Source organism: Mytilus californianus, unplaced genomic scaffold, assembly GCF_021869535.1.
Source record: "Mytilus californianus isolate M0D057914Y unplaced genomic scaffold, xbMytCali1.0.p SCAF_14, whole genome shotgun sequence".
In the NCBI taxonomy this organism is placed as follows: Eukaryota; Metazoa; Mollusca; class Bivalvia; order Mytilida; family Mytilidae; genus Mytilus; species Mytilus californianus.
The window spans coordinates 14,232,270-14,244,061 of record NW_026262626.1 but is presented as its reverse complement, the minus strand read 5'-3'; positions in this window follow the sequence as shown (position 1 = coordinate 14,244,061).

Genomic DNA, 11,792 nt, shown 5'->3' with positions numbered 1-11,792 from the left:
TTTATAATCATCTATGACATCATGATTATCACTTATAGTCAGAAACATTCATTTATTAGATGAACATTCATGTTGGTTTGGCAGATTTGTGGGTTTAAATTTCACCTCGTACGATCTCGTCTTTTGTATAAATCTTCGATTTGTTTGTGTGAATTTCATCACCCTTTCTAAACATTAGATTTTTCGGTTAACTTTTGACATCTGCTTTGAATTCGTCAATTAAGATTTGTGATTTTTCTTTCTTATTGTAATGTGCAACCGTTTGCAAATCACTTTATAACAAGAGAAACAGTCTACTCCAGTTAAGTATAGTTGGAATCTGTCGCTTATAAAAACCTATCTGCGTGTTAAAAGTGATTTGTTTTGTCCGTACGCGTTGATTAATAAATGAAAAACGATTAAACATGAAAGCGATCATTGAATTGGATTTTTTTGGTCGCATTTAGTTTTATATTTCTGAAGTTGGACACAATCAGTCTAATTGGTTTGGGAACAGAGAACTAAAGTTGTCTGTCACTTTTTCTATTGCATTGCTGAATTTAAAAAGCGTCATAAAATAAAGAAATAAAAATCAAATTCCCAATCGCACAAACGAGATTGAGAAAAGATTGAAACGAGAACGAAGTATGATAATTAAATCATATAATAACAACAATAAAGAAGATAATGACGAAATACATAATACACAAATTGCTGAAAATTTGGTACAACATACAAAAATCGAAGGAGGAAATGACTTAAGAAAATTTGAATATATATGTATTTAAATTGCTGACAAGTATGTAATAAAACCCGAAAGAGAATATATCAACCACTTTAAGATAGCGGTGTGTGATAAACGCCCTCAAAATAAAAGACAGACATCTTACATTCCGAGTAATGAAAAGGTACATTTTCGTTTAAAGATTGGAAAAGGCAATAGTATTAACACAATGATAACTGAGAATAGGAAGATAAATTTATAGTCAAAATTTTATTTTAAAAAAGACCCACTGCCTGAACAAGAACATTAATTACGCTGTGCATTATAATACAGCTGACTCTGGTTATCTCAAAATTTCTGTTTCCTCAAAGTAAAATAATTGTTCTAATTGAAAGATTTACATTTAATATACACCTGATATCTCAAATTTCCTTTTATCTAAAACTGTTCTGTCAGTTCAATCAACATTTGACGCGTTTACATAAAGTACAAATTTGAAATCATGTCGATCATAATTATCTGTTCTTATCTGGAAACTATAAACTAGAAACTATAAACTGGAAACGTTTGGGCTGCACCTATGATACCTAAAATCTCTATTATCAATTCTTAGAAAATGTTTAAAGCTTAATATCCTTATCCATGTATTTCTTGTTGTTTTCAAAGGAAACAAGTTTTCTTGTACTTTTCTCGTATACATGTTATTAAAGGTTAATTCTCCATACTTTTCTGTGCAAATTTTAATGGATACCTTTCATGCAAACTCCTAACGCTAGGCTTTGTGACATTTTCTAGATTTTCCAGAAGCGGTTGATAAATTTTAAAGCATAAAAAAAATACGTGATTTATAAAAGGCTTTGTTCTAATGTCCCGGATGAGAAAAATAACTACTCGGTGTAATGTCCCGGATGAACGGAAACACGGACCAATTATGTACTAATATAACTTCTGTTCAATTTCCGCTATATTACATTTATTCAGTGCCATATTCTACATAATTCCCGATAGTATACAATCCTGGCATGTTTATGGTTCAAAAACTTTGACAGGTCTACTTTGCAATAAATTAAATCACTGTCATGAAAGCGCGAGACATTCATATTTTATTGCACTGATTTTTCCTAGCTGTTATATAACATACAATTTATAGCATATGGAATACAGAATATGAAATATATGTGTTTGCACGTTGCTGAAAAAATATGAAATATGTTTTAGCATTTGAAATAAAGAAGTATTGTTCAAGTATATGAAATATATGGCTTTACATTTCCGAAATTAGTATAGGCAGATTTTTTTCACATCCAAACAATACACCTTGACTTTTTTTTTAACTTGGCAAAGTTAATAATACCTATTTAGAAAAAAAACTTAAAAGTTCTATAACAAAGACATCCTATAAAAACTTTTATAGATAATTTCAAACAGGAGAGAAATTGGTGTCATAAGACACAAAAACTAAGCAAAATTTGGAAATAAACATAAATAAACGGAACAGCACTTTCATATTATCATACAGTTAAAAACAATCTACCAAAGTTTTAATTTTTTTTTTATTTATTTCAAATGTTTCCCGCGGATATAAAGATAAATTAAATAAAGGACTACAAAATGCCAGTGTACTCACCAATCCAATAGGCACAACATGACACAAAAATGACTGAAAATACTGCTAAAATTGACACAAATTTCATCTTTAAATTGGCTTAATTTTATAAATTTCCTGTAGAATGTCCTGTCTCTTGAATTTCCAATGTGTCAATGTGAAAAGAAAACCGTAAGAGGGGAACGACTAACAAATACAAGAATATATCCGTGAATTCCACGTGATCAATTTATAACCCAGGAATTGATAGAGATAATCAATATCGAGAAATTATTCAATGACATATAATATGGAATTTGTACCGAATGTCTATCATAAATCTAGCCAATCAGATTGGAAAAAAACTTTGTTGGGATTTTTCTGATTTCCAATATCATATCAGCATGCGGCTTTCCTCGGAGGTGGTAGTTTCAGAGTGTAAATGATAGCTATTAAAGCAAATTAAATATATATCTGGTGATTGTCGCTTATAATGCTTGCCAGTTTTGTGGTCTATTTTCATAATGATAACGTCACAAAAGTTAAAAAGGTGTTTGAATGGTTTTTAGCGTATTGTTTTAGTGTTAAATGTACATTAAAGTGGAAGAACACATTAAATACGCGTAGCGATCTAAATAGAAAATTGGAATCAAATATGTTTAATTTATTTTATTGATTTTGATATCAATTATTAACCCTGATACGTGTTAAATAGGGGTCCTTAATTTGGTTAGCTTGTAATCATATATTTTGCAGAGATAATCAGAAATATTGGTTATAAATTGCTTACCTTCTGTTACCAATGATATTCGAATATTCTACGATGCAGGCATATTTTACTAACACTTAATTTACATGTCATGTGCTTAAGTAATCAACCATCGAAAGTAGACTTTTTTTTTAAATGTGCGATCACGAAAGAATGAAATCTGATTTGACACATTGGGAATCACGTTTGATGCTTGTTTCTTACATGTACATACTTGTTCGATCATTGTTAATTTGTTAGTTGTCGCTATTTTCAGTCCCAATATAGAGGTGTCTCAATTGTACGCCGTGAGAACCTTTTGAAAGACTTGGGACCGGTATTGATTTTTAGAAAATCTGTGATATATACATGTTATTAGATATCGGCGTATGTCATGTGAATCATCATTTTACGTATTAGAAGGATTTTTATCTATAAATAAAAAAAATATTTTTGTTAACCAAGTTGAACGCACGTAACCTTTGCACAAACGTTATGACATTTTGAGATTATATTCCCTGGCATTACAAATAAACCAGTTTCAGCTTTCTTTTCACAAAGCTATGGGTTCTTCGCAGCATCATGTATTTACGTCATCTTCTGTTTGTTTGTTTGTTTGGTTTGTTTGTAGTTTTTTTCATGAAGTTTGTCTGCAAGAGAAGGTTCAACTATCCACGTTTTTATAAGACTTGTTTGTTTTCTGGTACTTTCAATTGATAATAATGTTATTATTCATATGAAACGTTCGAACTGAAAAGCTCCCAAAGTTAAACATAAGACACGTGAAACTGTCATCTTTCATGCATTTGGTACTGATGATAGGTCTTATAGTTTCTGTTTAATTTATTCGAAGTTTTTTAAGACTCGGGACGATTTAGCGCTTGACATATTGGATAGATATCTTTCAATTAGTAATAAAATGGCAGACATGTAAGACATCTTAATTCAGCTCAGACTGGAGACAATGGTAATTGAAATCTTCACACAATTATTGTTCTTCACAAAACTATATAATACACCTTATCGCTGTTTGTCCGCCATTACTGGACGTCACAAAGGTTCCCGTAAAATTTTGATATCACAATAGAAAATATCTGACGCCACAATGAAAAAAGGTGATATTTGTATGACGTTAATATTTCAAGAGGCGCAGATTTCCAAATAGCGATATGGTCTATGTCAACAGAAAAAAGGCAAATTATCAAATGGAAAAGTGAAAGGGAAGAATGAAAAGCATAACAAACATGTTCCTAACACCTGGAATGGACGAGTTACAATCAGAATGTGAACTTGTATGGTCCAAAAAATCACAGATATGTAATGGTTCTTGCATGTTATTATTTTACATATCCGCCTGATATTCAACATCAACTACACAATGTTTGTCTTGAGAAATACTTGAGCTTATTTGTTGATAAATCCAATCAGTAATTACAGGCAAACATGAACCAAATAACAAAAATAATTACTAGACATTACAAAAGAGAGGCGAAAGATACCAAAGGGACATTCAAACTCATAAGTTCAAAAATAAAATCACAACGCCAAGGCTAAAAAAGAAAAAAGACCAATCGACAAACAATTATTATAGTACACAAAACACGACATAGAAAACTAAAGACTGAGCAACACGAACCCCACCAAAAACTGGGGTGATCTCAGGTGCTCCGGAAGGGTAATCAGATCTTGCTCCACATGTGATTATGATCGCAACTGCAATACAACTGTCAGACATTGAAAGATGTAATACTAGATCTTTACTTTGCAACATATTTAAGGTAGATCATAAGTATATATTTTTTGAGACAGAATTTTCTTATACTTTGCCAAAATGAAGATTTTAGTATGCTTTTTTCAAAAATATAATAAAAAGTATGGGTCACCGTGCTATTTTCCAAGCAATGAGTCGTTGAAAATTGCCTAAATTTGGTTAGATTGTTCATGAAAAAACACATTTGTGTGCGTAAAAAAAAATCTATGAGATAGAATTTTGAAATAAATTGTGAGAAGATAGGTTTTATAAAATGTTTTAAACAAAATAAAAAGAAAAAATGGTGTCACCGAACCTGTTTTCTTGCTACAAGTAAAAATTCAAAATTTCCCTATCAGTCCAGTATATATTTTTTTCTAAAAGAGTTATCTCCCCTTAAATGTCGTATTTGTAAAAAATGATTCTAAAACCACAAAATTTGATATTTGTTTAAATATTTTGTATTGTACAATATATCACCTAGTTTTCTTTATATCAATAAACAGTCTAACCAATAAATTGCAAATCTGTCTCCAAATTTGCAGAATTAAGCATATAACTAGACCAATTTTGTACTGCGATTGTACAATCCAAGATGGCGGTATACCATGAATCAACCTTAAACAAATATAAAAAAAACTATTATACATTATCACAAATTTTCAAGTCAAGCATGACACACTTTAAGTTTACCTCGAAACACATACATGACGACAGCCGGCCCTTGAAGTACAAAGTATCCCTTTCAAAGCAAGCAAAAGCAAGACCTAGACTTGAATATAGCTGCCATGTTCTGGGCCCTTAAAGAAAAGGTTTTACACACCAAATAGAAATGATACAGAAACGTCCGGTAACATATATATTTTATAAATATCTAACAATTAGCACCAGTAGTGTTACATATATAAAATGATTCAAGAATACAATTTCGAAGCTAAAAAAACAATCTTAGCCAGATATAGCCAGAATACAGGTATTTTTATAAACCTGAATTCTATAATATTTCCTTGTCATTCCTTCTCCCTTAACTAACATGATTCCAATAAGTTCAATGGAATACATAATAAATTAAATTCAGGGGCGTAGCTAGGTATGAAATAAACTGTAGGCACAAATCGCGGCAGGGTGTCTGGGGGCCGCTTAAGGCCCCCAACAGGTCCAGGGCAGAGCCCTGGTAGGGGTTTCAGGAGAGCGAAGCCCCCCGACGGAAAACGGTTTTCAGCATTTTAGTTGCAAAATTTTTAGTACAAAAAGCATAAAATTTACTGGTAATTTTATCATGATCATATACATGAAAAAATGGAAGAAATATACATAACTCTGCAATAACATCTCACTGATGATTTAACCAGCAGCACAATCGGAAATATGAAAAAAATAATTTTTGAAATATGCATTGCCCATGCAGAGTGGATCAGCGCAGCTCTTTATTAAGCTGCACACCCTGTTAAGTATTTTCATAATTATTCCTCTCTCATTGAGGATAATTGATATATACGCCAAATGATAGTACATATTGACGATCCTGCATTTAAAAAAGGCACATAAACACCGACACTACTATATGATAAATAAATACTATCCTTTGGACTACGCATCGGCCATTTACATCTTTTGATTTTTAAACCTTCACCCTCACCCGGTCACACAAAATCACAGTCGATGCCTTATGCAGAAGTTCTGTTCTGTGCAAACTATCTATCAAAATTCAATAAATTTATATTTTCTGATATCCTGTACTGTTAAATCGGATTTAACGTCCCCATACTGACCAGACGTGACTGCGTATTTATACATCCCGCACAGCCAAACGGACGCCGAACTTTTGCAAGGGTGTTAATGTAGGTCGGATGATGACCAAGTGGAAAGCTAGTAGAAAGCCAACAACAACTAATTTAAAAAAAAACCATGTATCTAAGAACAAATTGTCAGGGTTTTGCGCATGTTGAGGTTCATTGAAGTTTTTGTTGATAGAAGTGAAATGATCTGAACCAAGGTTCTATTTTTTAGTTTCTATATAAGGTGGAATATAATGGCATACAATTCTATCCAATACTCCATTCACTAAGGATGATAGACTAGTGTACAAATGACAATTGATAATTAAAGAGTTTTGACGAGTTCACGTGAATCTACAGATAACGTTGTTTATTATGTTTTTTAATAAAAAAAATTGTGAAAAAATTATGTGTAGGCACGTGCCTAAAGTGCCTAACGGCAGCTACGCCCGTGCATGTTTTATATTGGCGACATCGTAACACTAGAAACCAAATTGATCCGTCATTATAAGTTATAGTTAAATGGAACGTATAGGGAAATAGTACTATTTCATGTATGGCATAAGTATAAACAAAAGTATATGACAGTGGTTTAACATGTTTGTGAGCGTTTAAACTTCCCCTAACCTGGAACATTGGAGTAAAAGCTCAAAATTAGAACAAACTGTAAAAATCAAATGGAAATGGCCTGACTAAACAGATCGGCACGATGCTTATAAAACAATCAACAAAAAGTTAAAAAACACAAAATACCGATCTTAGAGCACTACGTTTTGTAATTACTCTAAACTAGTTCAAGGTTAATAGCAACTTATCAATAAATCATGTTGTACTAAACTAAAGTTTTCTGACTTTGTATTACTAAGTTCCTTTTTGTGTACCTTCCTCAAGTGGAGGAACCCAGTTTTAAACAACCGTGATAAGATGTAAGAATATAATTGATTTTTTTTAAATTTAAATGTGCTGACGACTACACTATGTTTATGTATAAATAAGTTCAATAGGAAAATGGTCATGCCTTCATATGACTTAAATGCATTAAAAAGACTTTAATACAAAGTGCTTCTACCGCATATTAATAACCTTCTTGTGTTGATGTGTATTACCAAATAAAACAATCTCAGATAATTGCAGTATTTCAAGTATAGCGGCAAATATACTATCGTTTTTCCCATAGCTTTGCGACATGATGACAGCAAATGCAAGTAATTTTCTTTTTTTTTATCAGGATTTGATGTATAATGACAATGTATAAGTAGTTAGAGAAAAAACAATTCCTTAAACATGTTAAATTAAATAAGAAATGACTTTCGTGTCTACAAAGTTAATTTACATCAAATGCAAGTAATTTTCTTTTTCATCTGGATTTGATGTTTAATGACAATGAAAGTTATGATGATGATGATGGATGGCTGCTTAACGTCCAGCGGCAAATTGATATACATATTCAGGACGAGAACATGTTAATGTAATATGAATATTTATCCTTCTTTGTACTAGACCGACACGCTTAGCCGGATTTTTAATGTGCTAGTTAACAAGGTAACAGCTCTTACTCCTTAATGCCGCGTACTTAGCGGAGAAGCAGCAAATACCAATTTTAAAGTCTTTGGTTTGACCCGGCCGGGGTTCTAACCCACAAAAAACAGCACTCGAGGCGAACACGCTACCACGAGACCACCGAGACGGTAACACAAAGTTATGATGACTAGTGTTAATTTCTTTAGTACAAAAGTAAAGGAATCTATTTTTACACTTATTCTTCTTGCTCCTAGTTTAGTGACGTTGTTTTTGTAAAGTTTATATAATTTTCTTTCGGAAAAACAGTCATGGCAGTGTTGGAAAAACCACTTCTGAATCAACAAAACAAATTTGAGCAATACAAAAAATGTCTTAAAAGTACATATAGTTTCATATCACATTTTGATTTTTATTTATTGTTGGTTGATTGCATATATATTACGTATATATACCCTTGAAGTAGAGACATTTTTGAAATAGTTTTTGTTGCTATTTTGATAGAAGGATATTATGTAGATTAGTCAATATAAGACATCTAGCATGTAAGACAATGAATTTATATATGCCTTTAAATTTAAAAAAAAAGAAGCAAAAGAGATTCCTCCGTTGGAAGAATTTGTGCTCAATTCATAAATAGTGGGTCATATCAACATGCACATACACTATAAAAATAAGTAGATGTGGTATGATTGCCAATGAGATAACTATCCACCAGAGACCAAATGAAGTGGATGTAAGCAATTAAGGCAACCATACGGCCTTCAAGAATGAGAAAAAAACAATACCGTATAGTCGGCTATAAAAGGCTCCGACATGAAATATATGAAACAATTCAATGGAGAAAACTAACGGCCTAATTTATAACAAAACAATTTGCAAAAAATAAAAAATGACAGACATGAACCATAGACAACCACTAAACTACAGGCTCCATACTTGGGACAGGTACATACATAATGTGGCGGGGTTAAACAAGTTTGCTGGCGCCAAACCTTCCCCCTAACCTGGAACAGTAGTGTAACAGTACAACATAAGAACAAACATGCATATTTTAATGCATAATTGCAAAAGTAATATGATAAATCTACGCTCCTTCATGTAGTGGAATATCACACACGGTGATGTGATATGATTGGCAACGACACAGAGTCCAAATCACATGTATGTAAGCAACTGTGTATGTTACGACAATGGTGTAATCTTAAAAGACAAAAAATTACAAATCTGATGCATGCATATAGTAGAGCGTGGATTGTCACATCGACGTTTTATCAAGGTTTTTACGATTAAAATTTTAAACAGGTTATCACTTGAAACTGATTGCATTGCGCCTCATTGTGCATTTAGCTAAACAACTGTGAAATTACTTTTATTCGTAGGTATCAATTTTCGTGCTTTGAGCAAAAGTTACATGTGCGTGGGTTCTTAAATACATGGATTTTAGTTTTCTGAACAAATATAAGTGAAGAATTTGAAGCCATCAGAAACGAAGATTCTTGAAATTTATCATATGTTGTTTTATAATGATTTATGGGACATTGCAAAATAAGGTGTTCTATACTTGTTGTATTTCACAGAACAAGGAAGAGATCTGCTCTCGTAGTGTCACTGGATTTAATTTATTGGTATTGAATAAATACAATTTATTTGAGTAAACTGTTACATATGCAGCATTAACACTTCCACTTCATAAAAAATCATAATTCTGATATTACTATTTTGTCCTTAAATTTCAAACCATTAAATTGAGCAACCTTTCGACTTACAAAAAGAAATAATAGCATACATATAGAAATTAACTAAGTATTATTTGGTTGTATTGTGAGTTATGATATATCGTTTCACATTTGTCACCCCGTACAATACGCTATGGGTTTTATTCATTGTTAAAGACCGTACCGTGACCTGTAATTGTTTACACACTTGCCCTTTGGTCTTAAAGTTTGCTAGCTAGTTGTCCCACTTGCAATCATACGACACATACATTTTGCTTTATTTTAAATTTAAACACTGACAGACCTACATTTATTGAATTTAGATTACATCAAATAACTGATGCTCTTAGTAAGATAAATCTGATAAAATCTTCATCTAAAAAGTACCTACTAAATATAAGTAAATATACCAGACGGTTGTACATTTATTAATAAATAATAACTGTGATCAATAGTTCATGAATATATCAATCCCAGATCATAAAACAATGCGTTAAATTAGCCTGATAAATCAAGGATTTTTAAAATAGGAAACTGTAAAAATACTTGCTAAACCATACAACTTCATTTGAACTTTGGTGGATAGTTGTCTCATTGGCAATCATACCACATCTCCTTATTTTTACAATTTTAATCGCTATATAGAAATTAAGGTTTCAACTCCTAACCCGAATAATTCAGTCGATATATTCCGCTGATCTACGATTACTCCATTAACCTCGCAAGCAGGAGAGATCGATTACGGGGAGGGACTGAATTATTCGGTTTATCCAACAGTTTACTCCCTGAGGCAAAGTTTAGCTTTGCTGGATATGACCTTTTTGCCTCTGGGTCATATAGCTCTTAATTTGTTTCGGTTCTTATAATCTTTTGTTTTTAAATGTTCGGCTTTTAGCGTTCCTGATGAAGATATACATTCTTGGCGTGTTGTTTTTATATAAAACATTTTTGTTTTAATTACTTTAAGTTAGTCCGTAGTGAAGTTCAAAGAGTAAATATTTAGAACAAAAGTCTCTGGTTACTGTTATAATATTAGTTTATATTTAAGCCTGGTAATCCAATATGGATATAGTCGAGTTCTGTACTAGAGAAACCTGATTTCATAAAAAAAAAAGAAGTTTGGCATGATTCGGATCAACAACACGTTTTTGGCATGACATATCAACTAACGGGTAATGTTTCCCAACCATATAGGTTGTTAGCAAGGTGATGGCGATAAAGATAGTTGACGAATCGAATATCTGTTACAATCAATTCATTTGCCTTAATCCTATGTGAGAAAAAAACGGCCTTACATGTATGGTGTATTGACATTACAAAAAAGAACTTAAAAAAAATAATTAGTTTACATATTAAACATGATATCGCCAATATATTTTGGTCTTGATATGTTACGATAGTACTACAGTGTGAAAGTTTTAAAGTGCCAGTTTTTGTAAGAATCAGGCAATTTTGAAAAAATTCAAAACATGGCCGAAAATAACCCACCGACCTAACCACCCTATTTTGAAGGTACCCTCACCCTGAGTTAGAAATGGTAGGTCTTTTGTTTCTGCGTGTCTGGTAAGTCGAGAAATATCTTGATAAATTTTGGTTAGAATGATAGCAAATTACGGAGTTATCTCCCCTTAATTATTAATTTCTAGTGCATTTCAACCAAATTATATCTTGAATTACCAGAACAGGGAAAGGAAACGAATGTTATATTCATGCACCATTATACATTCTGAACTTAAATTAATGTAAAGCTGAGTGGGTTTTTGTTTGTCATGTTTTCACCACTGCCTGCTTCTTAGGCATATTGGCACTTAAATTAAATACTTTTAACCAACAGTTTTAAAGGTCTTTACAGATTAAAGTTTGACTCTGTACCATATTGTTGACGGGGCCTTGGTGGACGAGTGGTCTAAGTAGTCGAACTACTGTATCTCTAGCCTGCCAACACTGAGAGTTGGAATTCCGCATGTGGCAGATGCGCTTGATCTTAAATGA